At 43.6% G+C, this 17,864-nt stretch overlaps 1 long non-coding RNA gene and 1 pseudogene across 2 annotated transcripts in view; both read right to left on the reverse strand.

Moving 5' to 3' along the window:
- LOC146057535 (uncharacterized) overlaps nucleotides 1-17,864 on the reverse strand; it is a 131,417-nt gene that overhangs the window by 52,411 nt on the left and 61,142 nt on the right. For both annotated transcript variants that reach the window (XR_014469743.1, XR_014469742.1), the window contains exons 2-3: nucleotides 3,499-3,619; nucleotides 3,338-3,381 (exon numbers count right to left, since the gene is read on the reverse strand). This is a non-coding gene — a long non-coding RNA (uncharacterized LOC146057535). The remainder of the gene's footprint in view (nucleotides 1-3,337; nucleotides 3,382-3,498; nucleotides 3,620-17,864) is intronic.
- On the reverse strand, nucleotides 6,802-11,384 carry LOC146059352 (histidine protein methyltransferase 1 homolog; annotated as a pseudogene).

Consider the following 17,864-nt stretch of genomic DNA (forward strand, 5'->3'; position numbering starts at 1 on the left):
AATAATATTGTTTTTTGGAAAGGGCACCACATACTATAGTCTGTATGTTCTAGAAGTCCATTTAATTTAATTCAATAAGTAATGCTGAATGCTTAATATTGAATTGGATAATTTATATGGGTCCTTTACTTTCAACAGTCACAAAATGCCAACCTTTGCATTTTACTAAATTTAGCATAAAAAGTATAGTTTTAACCAATTCTAAACCAAAAAAATACAACTTTAAAAATATATATTTTTTCATAACTACATTTCTCAACTGAAGCACACCTGTAGTAAGCACAGTAGACCCTCATTCAGATCCGAGTGTAAAAGTACCCATTAATGCAAAGTGACGATTTTGCGGAGGACCTGCCCTGCTCATACACAAAATGGTTCCTGTGCCATAGGATGCAGGCCTGAATTGGACAGTCATTGGTTGACAGTCTGATGCAATTTTGGGGACAGGTAGGGGGAAGTAACAGTGATAGCCATTTCAACCGCACCTGAATGACCCCCGCAGGCAGTTATTATTTGTCACCACTAGGGAAGCCAATCCCAGAGCATTTTTTCAATCCCGGAATTCGGGATTGATAAATGCCCAATCCCGGGATTCCCGGGATCCCGGGATTGGCTTCCCTAATTAAAAAAACCCGCCCCGGCCGCCCCGCATATTTACTTACATGTGCAGTGCGGCCGGGCGGGTGTTCGGTGAAGCTGGGAGGGTGGGTGGTCCATTGCTGGAGCCGGGCGGGAGGCGGCCACTTCACTTCCGGAGCCGGGCAGGGAGGTGTGCGGGCGGCCGGGCAGACGGTCGGGCGATGACAGGACGGGGCTGTGCAGCTTCTTGGCCTGCGCAGCGTGACCTCTGGCCTCGTCACGCTGCGCAGAGCCACAACGCCGGGACGGGAGTAGCCGGGCAGCGTCTGAGCACTTGCTCAGATGCTGCCGGCATTAGACTGCGCATGCGCAGTCTAATCCCGAAATCCCGGGATTGGAAACTCCAATCCCGGGATTGAAATCCCGGCGTTTTAGGGGCCAAATCCCGGGATCCCGCCGATCCCGATCCCGGGATTGGCCACCCTAATTGGAAACTCCAATCCCGGGATTGAAATCCCGGCGTTTTAGGGGCCAAATCCCGGGATCCCGCCGATCCCGATCCCGGGATTGGCCACCCTAGTCACCACTGTAATATCATTGAGTGATTCAAAATATTTTATTGTGGTTTGAAAATTTAACATTTTCTTGATCAAACATATCACTTCAATACTCTAGTTTGTTGTTCTTTGTATTCTTATGCTTGGAGAACAGCATAAATGTTTATTACTGAAATCAAGGTCCTATTGTGAAGCACAATGCATAGTTCATGTGTAACAAACATGGGAAAACAGTACAATGTTCAGATATCATAGCAATTCCAGAAATGATTGTCCATTTAAATGCCAAAAGCATGCATTTAATGAACATCTATTTCCATTAAAATGTAAAATTTCAAATGATTCAGACAATGCAGATATAGCTAGCATGGCATGATAATGGAATTTGTTCTATTTCAGTTAAGCTCTAAAATAAAATTTCCTGATTGGTTCCTTAAAATTCAAAGCAGCTGTCTGCAATCTATAATTCTGAGGCTGGAATAAATACATTCTATTAGGTTTCTTAGGTCAGTACAGTATCTTGTCTATGCCTTCTACAGATCTGCCAACTTGAACATTTCTTTTATACTGTACACTGTACAAATCATTTAGGAATAATATAATTTAGTAAATGTCCCTGTTTTTCTTCACACCTGATATGACAAAAGTGAGATTTTGTTAATTTGTTTTCATAAAGAACACTGGGGGTTATTCTAGTTCACTCTTTCTGACAAATTCCTTCTTAGATGGACAAAACCATGTGCACTGCAGGTGGGCAGATTTGTGATTTGTAATTTGTGCAGAGAGAATTAGATTTGGGTGGGGTTTTACTTCAAATTAAGATCTATATTGCAGTGTAAAAATAAAGCAGTCCGTATTTTCCCAACACAGAAACAAAATAGCTCACCCAAATCTAATTCTGTCTGCACATGTTACATCTGCCCCCCTGCAGTGCACATGGTTTTGTCCATCTAAGAAGGATTTTGTCAGAAAGAGTGAACCAGAATAAGGCCCACTGTAACTGTGTAATGGATAATATAACACTAGGGGTACATTTTATTTATTAGCTTTTCTTTCATTTCAGGTTTTTTGGCCACCCATGATCCATCTACTACAAATTTTCCACATAAAACAGCCAGCCCCTATTACCATCCCACACAGCATCTGGCCCTATCCCCCTTACACACAGCAGCCAGCCATGATCAACTACAAATTCCCCACGTAAAAAAGCCAATCCTTATTAACATGTCAGCAGTCACCCGTGATCACCTACTCCCCACAGCAGCTAGCTGTGAACACCTTTCCCTCCCTCTTCCTAGCAGCAAGCCCCAAAAAAACATTTCTCCCTCATTTAAATACAGCAGTGAGCCCTGATCTTTTTTGCATCAGCATATCCCCATTACCTTTCCCCGTCTGCCCAAACACATAAATTGGCTTGTCCTGTTCAACTTTTCCAACCATTATCCCTCTGCACTGCGCAAACAGCCCCAATCATCTTTTCACACACAGTAGCAAACTCTGATGACCTTTCCCCTCTACCCCATGTACGCAGCAGATAGTCTTGAATGCCTTTGCCCACTCCACCTGACAAAAAGCAACCAACTCTGATCACCTGCTGTTCCACCCTGCACAGCAGTCAAATTTGATTACCTCTCCCTGCACAAAAGCCAGCTCTGAAAACCCCTTACCCACATATAAGTTCTGCTCCTGATCACCTTGATGTTGGCCCCGGGAGTTGGGCAGCTGACGTCACAGGATGTTAGCTGCCCGCCCACTTCTTTCTGAATGCCCACGCACATCTAAGGTTACCTCAGAGTAGAATGGTGAAATATTAGTAGAACCTGATCTGCTTTCAAACTGTTTTCTGTAGTGATATTGAAAAATTACTTTTAAACAAACTATTTTAGCACTAATTTATCTTAATGAAGGCTTCCTATTTTTGTATGATCGTGTTAACCTTGATTTTTGTATGAAAGACAATAGATTATTAATATATATATATATATATATATATATATATATATATATATATATATATATATACATATATAATTTAGAAGTAGTTTTACCTCTAGGATTCTTTATTCCTCAGCTGTTTTTTCTTGCAATGCTACAGTATTTTAGTTGTTTTGGCTATTGTTCTAAAGAAAACATGATCTGTCAAACGTAACTCATCATTATAAAGGTGTGATTTATTCATAAATCTAAGGAAGTGGAAATACCTTTTTGATTTGCCCCATTGGGCAGTTGACATGTCAAGCCAAACCTGTGTGGAGAAGAGAGATTTGGACAGCGGCTTTAAGAAAAGCAAGTTTATATATGAGCACACCAACCATTTCAAAGACACCTCAAACACATGCGATTATATTTTGGTATTACACACCTTGGTTTTAATAGGATCAGATCATCTCTCATCTTTTTCAATTCCAAACTCAGTATGCAGTGTCCCAAGCTTTTTCGTGTGTTCCAGATCATCAGTGTGGAAAGCTATTCTGAGTTTGAAGCTGAGAGAATAAGGCAATTGTTTGATATAAATGAAGAAAAAGCAAACCAGCACTGTATTTACTCAATTACTAAAAAGAGATAAGGCTTTGACCACATAAAATTAACAATATAATACATATGTCACAGTGCGCATTAATATGGATAATACATATTATGCTAAATACAAAATAAAAATACAATTTAAAAGAGCTCTCCACAGGAAAATGTATATAGCATGCACTTTATATGTTTGCCAATATTCTCTGTGATCATGGGGATAGATATCATCTTCCTGGCTGCTTTCTACACTGGGTATAGTGGTGGGACTGAGGCATTACAATCAAAGATCCTAAAAATTTCCTTCAACCTACATCCCTCAGGTTTCTGTGCATATTCTTGTGTTCTAACAGTGCTCTTGCCTCCTGGACCTTGTTAAACTTTTGATAAATGTGAAAGTTCTATATCCCCCCTTTTCCCTTCTCTGCACCAAACTATACATATTAAGATCTTTTAGTCTCTACAGGTACATTGTATGATTAAGCCATGCACCATTTTAGTTGCTCTCCAATGTAGCTATATCTTTCTGAAGATATGGCTTCCCTACACAGTGTTCTATATAAGGCCTTACCAATGCCCAGATGAATTGTATAGGAGTGTGGAAAACATCCTGCTGCAGAATATTAGATGTGGCTAGTATGCTGAACTACTAAATAACTGGCGCAGCACTCGGTTCCTTTGGATGCAAAAAATTACAGTACAGTGTCAGTTTGGTGATCAACATTTCAGTGCTCTTTACTGGCACTACTGTCAGTATACATAGAGCAGCACTCCCACTATATTCAGGTAATTGTTCTGGTACCTTCCCAAGAGGGATGTAAAATCCTACAGGATACAAAAACAGTAATGGTGGCACCCAGAGGCTGATAAATATGACAAACACTGCAGATGTGCGTGATCAAACATTTCTGATTTTTATTCCATCGTCATCAGTCATCCTGATGACGATGGAATAAACATTGAAAACGTTTGATCACGCACATCTGCAGTGTTTGTCATATTTATCAGCCTCTGGGTGCCGCCATTACTGTACTTATGTATATATATGTATATCTGTTAACGTACTAGACTACAACCATAGTAGACTACAACTAGTTATGTCTTGATATACATGATGTATATTACCAGGCTTTTTGCTGCTGGTGAGAAACAGGAACCTTGCACTACAGTATGTAAGAAGTTACTATAGTAGACACAAGGGGTGAGATTTAATAGGATGAGAGATTCAGAAAGTGAGAGATTTGGTAAGAAATCTCCAGTTTTTTTTAAAATGGCAATCATTTACACCTAGTTTTAGTAATGGTTGTGCAGTGCAAATGATTGCCGCTTTAAAAAAACTGGAGATTTCTTACCAAATCTCTCACTTTCTGAATCTCTCATCCTATTAAATCTCACCCAATGTTCCTGATCCTGGTTCACTTGCAAAAGCAAATTCTCTCTTTAATGGACAAAACCATGTGCACTGCAGGGGGAGGGGGGGGGGGGGGGCAGATGTAATGTGCAGAGAGAGTTAGATTTGGGTGGGGTTTGTACTTCAAACAACTGATACTGTATCTATATTGCAATGTAAAATAAAATGCCATTGATGTCAACAGAAGCTGGTGCCCACCTTCTATTCACTTCCATGGGAGCTGGCAGCGATGCAAATGAATGTGACATGCCACACTTTGTAAGCATCATGATCCTGTTATGTTATAGTGCTATACACAGCAAAAACATAGCGGGACACATCTGTACTTGTTTAAACAGCTTGCTTTTAGCCCACCACAAATCACTATTATTACCTTTAGATCATTCTTATAAAGGTACAACTACTTATGAGCCTACTGTATATTCTGCTTAAATTCCTTTTGGTTTTAAAATGTTATACAAAGTTACAGAATTAATGATCATCTTTTTGTTAATAAAATGGATTTAAACTTTTTTCTATTATTTTGTACTTTTTGTGGAGGACCTTCTCTGTTCACTTAGATTGGGATTATTATTTACAGTATTAGTACCTCTGTAATTTAACTAAAGATTACTAGCAGCAACAGCAGGCACTGAAATAGACAATGCAGCCGGCGAGGGGGTTAAACGGCGGGGATCTCCAAAAACAAGCATCCCTCACCATTTAACCCACACGCCAGCTGGTCATTATATTCAATGTTACGGGGGAACCCTCGCTGTCAGATGACGGCAAATATTCCCCCAAACAGTGAGGCTCGTGGCTAATGCAGGAAGCCCCCTTTATATACTGACTGTGTGAGCTGTGACAACGAGCAGTAAGCACTGCTCGCTGTCACAGCTCGCAAAAAACCATTGACTATAGCCCATTGTGATCATGTGCCTTCATGTTCTGGCACCATTTGTTAGTCTCTCCTGCCAAGAGACTAACAAAGGGTGTTAGAGACTAACAAAGGGTGTTGCAGAGAATTAACTGCAAGGAATGCTCAGCATCAACAGCAGCCACAGTGACTGCAGCAAATTGCAATTGTACAGAATTGTATGTGTGTGTGTGTGTGTGTGTTTAACATTGAAATTATAATTGCAGAAGAATGATAGAGGGGAGTGGAGTAGGAACTGAGGTGGAGATCAGAGCTGTAGCTATGTGCACATAGCAAGGAGGGTTCTGCTTCACAAAAAGAGTGTTTGAAGAGGGGGCAGAGGCCAATGTCATGAAGCATCAGATTAATCTCAGGCCATTACATGAGAAAAAAATTAGTCTCTCAGCTGGGGGGTTTATTGGTACTCAGAAGCCCCCACAACATGTATTACTGTAAATCTGGGACAGCAAGAGACATCACATGAATGGGCATACACATGGGGCGATTACAACCCCATTTCTAAGCGATCTGCCCAGATCACTTAGAAATTAAGCTGTGATCCCAGAGCCGCTTTCTATTGCAGCGAATGGGTCCTCGGGTCGTTTCAACCTGGGTTACCCGTTTACACTGCCCCACTACCTGGGCCCTTCCCATGTTCCACCCTTGTGAGGACCAGGGTAGGATTCACGGGAAGATGGACACAGGTTCTTTTTTTAGTGCGCCGTTTACACTGACGCTGAACCAGGTCCACAAGGCAGAAACCCGGGTTTTTGCCTTGGTGTAAAAGGGGTATTATTAAAATCCCTTTACTGTATAAACAACATTTTCCTTGTAGCCATTCAAGTTATCAAGAAATAGAATAATTTTATATTTGGAAATCTATTTTTAAAGCTTAAACTGAGCAGCGGAATTTGAAGACTTTAAGTCTAGTCCTTAAGTGTTTATTTCAAAACACTTTGCACTCTGTAATAAATATCTCAAACAGATGGACACCCCCTCCAAGGAAAAAGTAATGGGACTTACTAGCCAGATACACAGTATCATCATTTGCCAATAAATGTGGCAATATATCATACAGTGCACTGCAGTAAGTAGGATTATATACAGTCTCCGATGTTAGAATAATATCATATTTCATAGGATGTATTTCATTTTGCATTAACTGTCTAAAGTGTGACCATTCCCCAGAGAAGACGCAGCATTTGGATACGAGCCCAGCCTTCATCTCTGAGTTTTTATGTCTTTTTCCACTTTGTTCCTCTTAATATATTCATTCAAATCACCGCAGTCACAGTTCACCAGTGCATTGGATATGGTTATCTATTCTATTATAGTGCTGTTGTAATGCAAAATATATACTTCTTTATCCTTTTTACTTAAGCAGCACTATTCCTAGGAAATCTGATGCACTGTCAAGACCAAAAACTCTTTTATCCTGATTTAAAAATAACAGATTTACCCAAATGTAATGGCTCATTATACCCCAACAATTATATCAAAGTAATTTGCAATAGTTTTGCTTTCTTTTAACTTAATTTGTGGATTACAGTACATTGGTTGCATAACATGAAACACTTTACTATTTAATTGGTGCTTTACATAGGATCTTATATTTAAAATATATTTATACTCAGGGCAGCCGAGAGGAATGCCGGGCCCCAGTAAAATTTTGGGGGCATGGCCTACATGTGGGAGGTGTGGCCACATCCTGCGCTTAGGCCACGCCCCCAACATGTTTAGAGGGAGTGAAAGAAAACTCTAAACTCAGCAGCAGCAGCACACACCTACATGCTGTAGGTGTGTGCTGCTGCTGCTGAGTTTAGAGTTTTCTTTCACCCCCTCTAAACATGTTGGGGGCGTGGCCTAAGCACAGGATGTGGCCACACCTCCCACATGCTGTGCTGACAGCAGGATCAGCATGAGCTCTCACGCTGTCAATGAGACACACATGCTGAGTCTGCTGTCAGCCCAGCACATGTTGTATGTGTGCTGCTGCTGATGCCGGGAGGGGGAAGGGGGGGGGTCAGACCAGGGCCCCTGCCAGGCCCCTTCAGCAAGCCCGGACCCGGGCAATTAGTACCTGCCCCCCCCCCCCCCCCCCTCGGCTGCCCTGTTTATTCTATCAAAGAACAACAAAGGAACTTTGGGATTGTGCGTAGGTCCTTGTGATGTCATGACATCATTCGGTAATCATGCAAAGCTCCTCTGGGAACGTATTAGATGTCAGAGATGTCAGGTACAGAGAAGGATGACTAAGCTAGTAAAAGGTCTCGAATCACTAGAATACAAAGATAGGTTAACCAGGCTGAATATGTTTTCACTGGAGAAATGGAGTTTGAGAGGTGATATGATTAGTACTGTATGTTCAAATACAGGATTGGGAATCATATGGAACTGGGAGATAATTTGTTCACTAACAGGCCTATACTTATGACACACGGGGCTCGGGGGAAATAAATTCCTTACTGAATTAAGAAGAGAATTCTTCACCATTACAGTGGTAAAATTCTGGCACTCATTGCTGATGGGGGTGATTACAGCAACTACTGTTAATGAATTTAAATCACAACTGGATACATTATTGGCCACTAAGGGAATCCTATAGATAGGACTTACTCAAGTCAGTAGTTACAAGTTAGATTTGGTATCTTTATGGGTCTGGTTAGGAAAAAAAAACAGTTTGTATCCCAATTGCACACTGAATGAGAAATATACATATAATAATCAGATAATACAGAGATCTTGGTTGCATATATCTGCAGATATAGGGCTAAGCCCCCAGGCCGTACGTCAAGGCATCTCTGTCACTGGGGGTCCCTAACACTGGGTGTGGGTCTGGGGTGTGGGCCCCCAATATGCCGGCACAGGCTGACTACTCCAGGGCAGCACACAAATGAAAATTAGTAGGGGTTAATAAGAAGTACATAAGTGCTATGTAAGGAGGTGAAGGTGTGGTTAAAATAATACATACAATGTGATAGGGAAAAACATAAATGTTAATAAAGTGTTAGGGTGTGCTAATCTGGAGCAGACCAGCCATACCAACAAAGAGGGAATCACACTCCCAAACCCATCCCATGCACAATAACAAATTTATGGGCCTAATAGCCCAGTGTAAGGCCACATGATAATGGCTTACAACATCTGAGAGCCAGCTTACCTGGAGATACCCCTGGCTTCTCCAATGGCACTCAGGTGTCAGCAATCCCTCCTAATGCTGACCCATCTATGCCTCTCTCAACTGCACAACGCTTTTATTGGCAAGCTGCTCAATCAGAGGTAATGTCATTCAGGTGCCAACAGGGAGGGGTAAATCTGGTTAGGAAAAAAAAAACAGTTTGTATCCCAATTGCACACTGAATGAGAAATATACATATAATAATCAGATAATACAGAGATCTTGGTTGCATATATCTGCAGATATAGGGCTAAGCCCCCAGGCCATACGTCAAGGCATCTCTGTCACTGGGTGTCCCTAACACTGGGTATGGGTCTGGGGTGTGGGCCCCCAATATGCCGGCACAGGCTGACTACTCCAAGGCAGCGCACAAATGAAAATTAGTAGGGGTTAATAAGAAGCACATAAGTGCTATGTAAGGAGGTGAAGGTGTGGTTAAAATAATACATACAATGTGATAGGGAAAAACATAAATGTTAATAAAGTGTTAGGGTGTGCTAACCTGGAGCAGACCAGCCATACCAACAAAGAGGGAATCACACTCCCAAACCCATCCCATGCACAATAACAAATTTATGGGCCTAATAGCCCAGTGTAAGGCCACATGATAATGGCTTACAACATCTAAGAGCCAGCTTACCTGGAGATACCCCTGGCTTCTCCAATGGCACTCAGGTGTCAGCAATCCCTCCAGAGATGCCTTGACATACGGCCTGGGGGCTTAGCCCTATATCTGCAGATATATGCAACCAAGATCTCTGTATTATCTGATTATTATATGTATATTTCTCATTCAGTGTGCAATTGGAATACAAACTGTTTTTTTTTCCTAACCAGATTTACCCCTCCCTGTTGGCACCTGAATGACATTACCTCTGATTGAGCAGCTTGCCAATAAAAGTATCTTTATGGGTCTCCTTGCGACCTACTTGACCCTAAGCAGGTGCCTACTGTAGGTTGCCTTGTGGAAATTCCACAGCATCACTGTCAATGTCTTGCTAATTTGTCTATGTACTTTGCAATAGGGTGCTGCAGATCCCTCGTGGTACCATATAAATATAGGAAGATAATAATAATAAAACTATTGGACATTACGTGCACCTTCGCAGATCAGTCCAACGTTGCCCCTTATAGATAGTTTCGGATTAGTATTCATTAGCAAAGAATCTGTTACTGTACTGATTATAGATTAGCATGATAACTGTAACAGTTGTACACTGTAATGGAAGAGGGTAAATGCCTGTTATGTGTATGTACATTTCTCTTACTGTGCGTACTATCTTGGTTCATTGCTTCCACTGTAATTTTATTCCTTTTTTAATCAACAAAAGATTTCTGTTTAACTTGTTATTTTGGTTAAGTTACACCATTCCTCAAAAGAACACCTGCAAAACCTTATTTCAGTATCAATTTAATTTCCCAGCTCGCTGATAGGTCAGTAAAGCAGAAAGCCGTGACTTTCCTTTTCACCTTGTTGCTGAATTACTCAGATCTACTCCAACTCAGACACATAAAAGGGGAAAGAAAGGTTTCTCTGGAAACCGCTGATCCAAAATACTGTAAACCGATCAAAAGTTCCACGGTAGGACCATACCTTTCAACATTGGTGAAAGTACAGGAAGGACACTTGCACGCACCTACGGCGCATGCCTGAAAATAGGGGGTGTGGCTTCATGGTGATTAGAGCACCATGTTCTTGATTATTCTGATCAAAGCATCACATTCAATTGTTATGACTATAAATTTATACTAAGATTTATTTTAAGGACATACTTCAATACTATATTAATTAATATGTAATTTCATAATAGCAAACATTATTCGGATTTCCCCTTGCTATAGAAATGTATAAATAATATAATTTTTACAACTGACCATTTTAACAATTCAAACTAAAGCTGCTGTCAACCTTTGTGCAGTATCTTCTAGCACTCTGGTGACATCTTGTGGATTTGTGTGTTCAATGTTTGATTTACAAGATGTTTTTCCTTCAGATAGGGAATCTTTGCTTTTGTTGCCATGGTTTAATACATTGCTTTCAACGAATGATGTCATTAACCCTGTTTCCTTGACTTTATTTGTCATCTCAGTCTGTACTCTGTCTCCTAATAGCAATTTATTGCTCATTGGATTTTCTCTTTTGTTTATGAGGTCTGAGGATCCAACGTGTAATTCTCTGCTTAATTCACATTCACCAGAACTGCTTTCTGTCTCGACTATAGTGAAATTAATTTGAAATGACATCTTTGATGTGTGCACTGAAACTCAGAATGTAATAAAAAGATTTCAGGGGAACTAAATAATTATTTATTGCATTAGTTACCAATTATTCACATTTACTGCCCTTATAAAAGCAAAACATTGTGTATACAAAACAATATATATATAGTAAAATAAGAAGTGTCAACTGATTTTCCACTATAAAATGTATAAAAAAAACAATATTTTAAATGTGCACCATATATTTGCTGCTTACTTATTTAAAATACTACATCAATACATTTATAGTCTTCTTTTTCTAGTTTCTTTACATCAATGCATTTATAGTCTCCCTTGTCTAGTTAATGTACAGAAATACATTTATACTGTAGTCTCGCTTTTTTTATGTGTACTGTGTATGCTCTATGTTAAAGCGGTACTTGTGTAACTTCACGGCTCCCACAATGTGCATCGTACAGGGAAAAATCGCATCGCATCGATGCGATGTCATTTTTCAAAGAAATTATGGACATGAGTTGAAATCATGTAAAATGCACCCCAAATGTCATTTTTCACACTGTACCACCCCCACTATCAATGCCAACCCGAAGCGTGGCGAGTGCAGCGAGCCCGCGAGGGGCGGCGGTACGCGTCCTACGACCTTTTCATACCCCCACTATCCACGTCGGCGAGGAGTTGAGAATAGAAAGTGTGGCGAGCGCAGCGAGCCACCGAGCCCGAAGCGTGGCGAGCGCAGCGTGCCCCACGAGGGGACACGGATACCTGTGAAACCCGCGAGGGGACATGGATACCTGTGAAGGTATCCGCTGCGCTCGCCACGCTTCGGGCTCGGTGGCTCGCTGCGCTCGCCACACTTTCTATTCTCAACTCCACACCGACGTGGATAGTGGGGGTATGAAAAGGTCGTAGGACGCGTAGTGCCGCCCCTCGTGTGCTCGCTGCGCTCGCCACGCTTCGGGTTGGCGTTGATAGTTGGGGTGGTACAGTGTGAAAAATTACATTTGGGGTGCATTTTACATGATTTCAACTCTTGTCCACAATTTCTGTGAAAAATGACATCGCATTGCATCAGATCGCATGCGATTTCATGCGATTGCATGCGATGTGATGGCATGTGATTTTATAAAAATGCATAAAAACACGGGAAAATCGCATTGCATCGCATGCCATCGCATGCCACTACATTTGGCATGCGATGGGAGCCGTGAAAGTACACAAGTACCGTTAAAGCTACTCTATACTTAGGGGCTATCCAATTACCTGCAGTAATTTACTGGTATCACCGGGGGCTATCTCATTGTGACAGAAAGCTGGCACAAGCAATGGCTTATCAGGGTTTCCTTTCATCTGCAGCAGGCAGACAAAATGAAATCCCTAATAAGCACCAGCTAGCTTTATTTTGTGTGGAAATAAACAGGTTTCGCTAACCTGTTTGTTTTGCAAATATTTAATTTTTTTCAAGTGATCCCAATACACTTGCACAAAATATTGTGTGTTTGCAGGTGTGCAGTCATCATGTTGCACCTTCACATGCATGCACAATCAGGGCTGGTGTTAGGTTCCTCAACACCCTAGGCAAATGTTCTGCCTACTTCCCCCATTACCCCCCAGAAGGGAAGTGTAGGGAGGAGAGAGATAGGTGAAAGAGCAGGGGGAAGAGAGAGAGGGGCAGAGAAATAGAGGAGAAGGAGGGAGAGAGAGAGGGAGGGAGGGGAACAGAGGAGCAGGAGTGAAGGAAAGAGGGAGCAGGGGAGAAGAGAATGGGGAGGGGAGTGGAGGTAGAGGATATGGAGAGGGGGAGAGTAGATGGAGGAGTGGAGGGGGGTGAGGTGAATGAGGAATGGAGGAGGAGGGGGAGCAAAGGAGAGGGAGCACAGAGGAGGGGATGGGGTGAGGAAAAGGGAGAGGATGGAGGGGGGGAGAAGGAGTCTTGGGCAGAGGAGATGGAAAGGGGAGAGGAGGGAGAGGAGGGACAGCAGGTGTTTGAAAAATGTGTGAAAGCAGGCATCCGTCAATGTGTGTGTGCCTCCACTTATCAGAGGTGCACTCTCTCCCCGGGGCTGCGTCTCCTGCATCTTTTCCAGGGTGCCAGCATTGTTTCCTCACCACCAGCGGATTACCGCGCTCCAGGGGGGGTGGGTCAGGTGCAGGCGCTACCCACAGTTTGCCTCTGTGGCTGACCAGCAGGGGGGGCAGCGGGTGCCAGCCACGTATATTACAGCTTACCAGCACAGGAGAGCAGTGGGCGTGGATTATGTCTGACTAGCTGGGGGGGAAGGTGCCCGCCACCCACCGCCACTGATTGTTGCTGACAACAAGCAGGGGGGGGGGGGGCAGCAGGGTATGGCTGCGGGCAACAGATGAATGGGCGGCCTCCAGGTGGGGGGGGGGGGCGGGGGTTAAGGCTCACTCACCTGCTCCCTGGTATGAATAGCTGGAACTGTACTTGGCAGCTGAGCTAATTTCTTCCTGCTCTCCTCACTCAGTACCGCCCTCCCGTGGCCGGCGCCTTAGGCAAATGCCTAAATATAGTTTACACTTTCTAAACAGCACATCAAAAGAAATGAATGCCCTATAACAGGACACAACTCTGAGTGGTATGATTACTTTAATCTGCACCCAATTACTTTTCCGCACTTGAACATGGATGGCAATAACCCAACAAGGTGTTATAATTGCAGTTAAAATGTGGGTGTAACATATGTGACTGTGCAATGTGACAATTAAGACAAAGGGTAAATTTACTAAGATGGGAGTTCTATTTCACATGGGATGTTGCTATGGGAAACATACAGTACTCCAGGCCTCATGTCACCTAACTACACCTTTGCATTACCAATGAAAGTCACAGTTTATATATTCACTTTGATGGGGTGTTATCAGGGTACTTGTGTATTAGCAGGGTGCCTAGCTATGCTACGCTGACAACGTACCTTAGGCTATGTTGTCAGTAGAGCGTAGCTGGGCGCCCTGCTAGGGTGACATTATGGGGATCGCTGGGGACCGGGCTGAGCTGTGACGGGGTCCAGTCCCTGCTCTGGAGGGCGGGCAGCGGGTGTTGACTGGAGCTGGGACGGGGTACCTCTGGCACTGAAGGGCGGGTGGCGGGGCTTCAGTGGAGTGTGGTCAGCACGGCAATTAGTCCCGGCGCCAGCAATGTATGTATTCTGCCACTGGGGGAGGATCACATGGTTTCCCTTTTCCCCCAGCGGTACTATGCTATTTGCATACATTGTTGGTGCCGGGGACTGACTGCTGGAGGAGGGGGACGCTGGGGAGTGACTGCTGCTGGCGCAGGGGACTGACTGGCAGAGGAGGGGGACACCGCAGAGTGACTGCTGGAGGAGGGGCACCGTCAGCAGGGATTGTGGACGATAGATGCAGTGGCTGGCCCGGAGGGTAAGTATAAAGCCCATTACACACACACAATTACACACACACTAACAAAGTCATATCCCCCACTATACCACGTCATACCCCCGGTATCCACATGGGCGTGGAGTTAATTTTATAAAGTGTGGCGAGCTCAGCGAGCCACCAAGCCCAAAACATGGTACACCCCTATTATATTGCATTACAAAGGCCAGTGGTATCAATGGAGACTATAATTATACAAAAAAACAATTAGGCAGATCTATGGGAACGGCCTAATGCAAGTACTCACCATTCTGCATCCTCTTCTGATGTGCTTTCCGACTGTTTCTTGCTGCAGAGCACCTTTCTTAGGAGATGAAATTATGAGGTCTCATCTCCAAGCCTAATGTTGCACTCGCCTCATCAGAGGAGAAGAGGGGATGCGTAGACAGTCCAGCCCTGTGCAGCCCTCATACCAGCATGTTTCTGAGGCTGGATTAGCGGCAATGTCAGAAGCTGGAGAATCGCACTGGCTGCACTTCTCAGGCTGTGTTAGAGGCACAAGCTGTGTGGATTCTGATAGGGACAGATGCCTTTTCCCTCTTAACTTCTGGTGCAGACTGCTTAAAGGTGCACTGCTTAAAGATGTCACCCTGCCCCCCTTAACAGCCCGCCACAGATTTTCAAAGGGTGCAATGGGCCATGAGAGGGGGCAGAGCCTCTGCTACTATCTGGCTGCACTGCCATCAGCACAACAGTGACAAAAGGAGAGGGGTGCCTGTACTCATCTCCGCAGGAGTGGCAGTATGTGGCTGTTCCCAGCTAGCAGCACAAGGAAGCTGCATACTTTCGGCATGTGGACAGTAGTGTAGGGATGGCCATTGACCATCGATGATTCAAAATCATCGATGGTTGATGGCTGATGTTGAATATTTTTGCCATTGATGGGGGGGAACCCAGATAGTTACTCTGGAACCAAACAGCCCAGTTTCACGGGACCAAAATCATTCTAAGCCAACTCAAAAGTTCTTCAATATGATACTGGTCTCATGTAAATGGGTCAGTTGGTTCCGAAGATATAGTTGGTTGGTTAAAGGGGGGTAGGGAGAGGGGAGTGGTTGTCTCTCCCCCAAACACCAGAAAATGCAGGGACTAGGCTGGTGTATAAGGGGTCAGCATGGGAATGTCCCTGCATGATCCTGGGACCATATTCCAGTGTAAATCCCTGCATTTTCTGTTGTGAAAGGGGTATTATTTCACACAGCCGTGACCTGCAGTGCTCTGAATACAGCCGGGCAGCCCCCTGCTCTCTGCCCAGCTGTCAATGACTGTCACCTCTGCAGCTTCCGCTCCAATTCTTCTCCCCGGCTAGAGGGGACACCAGGAGGGGAGTGGGAGCATGCTTTGCGCTGCGCTCTGCTCCTCTCCCCATACAAGCAGCTGCACCACTCTCCATCTCTCCCTGCAGCAGCAGCGAAGGCTCATATAAAAATTTGCAGTAAGTGGCACTTTTGGGGGCATTGCTTAAGGGATGCTACAAGTGGCGGTATGTGGGGGCATTACGCATAATGTGTGGCTTAATGTGTAAGGGGCATTACGGTGTGCAGCATCATGTGTAAGCAGCATTATGTGTGCAGCATCATGTGTAAGGGACATTATGTGTGCAGCATCATGTGTAAGGGACATTATGTGTGCAGCATCATGTGTAATGGGTACTATGGTGCGCGGCATCATGTGTAACGGGTACTATGGTGTGCGGCATCATCTGTAATGGGTACTATGGTGTGCGGCATCATGTGTAATGGGTACTATGGTGTGCGGCATCATGTGTAATGGGTACTATGGTGCCATCAAGCAAGAACCCCCTAGCAATGAGCACGTAGGTAAGCAGCACTTACGTGGCAAATATGTAATTGGCATTCTGGTTTGTTATATAGTATGTAATGGGCATCATGATGTGTGGCACAATGTGTAATGGGCATCATGATGTGTGGCACAATGTGTAATTGGCATTACGGCGTGTGGCTTTATGTGTAATGGGTATTACGGAGTTTGCTAAAATGTGTAATGGGCATTACTGTGCATGGTCTAAAGTGTAATACCACACCCCTTTTTGTGATGCCATGCCTCCTTCCCATGAGGCCATGCCCCCATTTGCCGCGCGGCTACGCCGCGCAAAGGACCCCCTGCTATTAGGTCTGGATGTGGGACCACTCATTACCATAATTCTAGATTCGCCTATGATTGCAGTTACCTGGATACTCTGCATACAGGGTTACACTGGTACACATAAAGGTTCATTAGGCACCGTATATATTTTGATATATTGTCGCAGCACTGTGTATTTTTTCACTTAAAATAAATTACCTTTTACCATTACATATTTCCATTTCCATTGTTTTTTCATCTGTGTTACATGACATATATCAAAATAGGAGAGTGCACAGTGGAATTTACCTTTATGTACTGAGTCCCTGACATTATGTTCACAGTCACTAGACACTTCCTGCTGTTGTGCATCGGAAGCTTCCTCCATTCCCTGTCTTGCTACTACCCCATCAAACTCCCACTACCTACTATTATTGTCCTTTGTTTCTGTTCTGTCTTCTGCACTTCTGTCAGCCCCCTCCTCAATCAATCCTATCAGTTCTGTTATGCTGCCCCCTCCTTAGTGCTTGCTCTATGCAATGTTCTGCAGTCCCATCCTCACTTACTGCCTGCTCAAATATTCTTCTTCTCTCCTTTCTGCACCCCCTCTTCAGTGAATTATCCCTTATCTATGCATCTAATTGGGCAACACGGTTGGTTAGCATTACTGCCTCACAGCACTGAGGTCATGGTTTTTATTCCCACCATGGCCCTAACTGTGCGGAGTTTGTATATTCTCCATGTGCTTGCGTGAGTTTAGTCTGAGTACTTTGGTTTCCTCCCACAATTAATATATACTGGTAGGTTAATTGGCTTACAACAAAATTAACCTAGTAAATGTGCATGTGTGTGTGTGTGTGTACATATGGTAGTTAATATAGATTGTACGCTCCACTGGGGCAGGGACAAAATATTATCTGCACTGCAGACTATGTGTTGCTATATAAGAAACTGTTAATACATAATCTAATTGGCTTCTGTGCCTCATCGAAATACATTGGG

Source organism: Crinia signifera, chromosome 2 (assembly GCF_055691185.1).
Source record: "Crinia signifera chromosome 2, ASM5569118v1, whole genome shotgun sequence".
NCBI classification, from domain to species: Eukaryota; Metazoa; Chordata; class Amphibia; order Anura; family Myobatrachidae; genus Crinia; species Crinia signifera.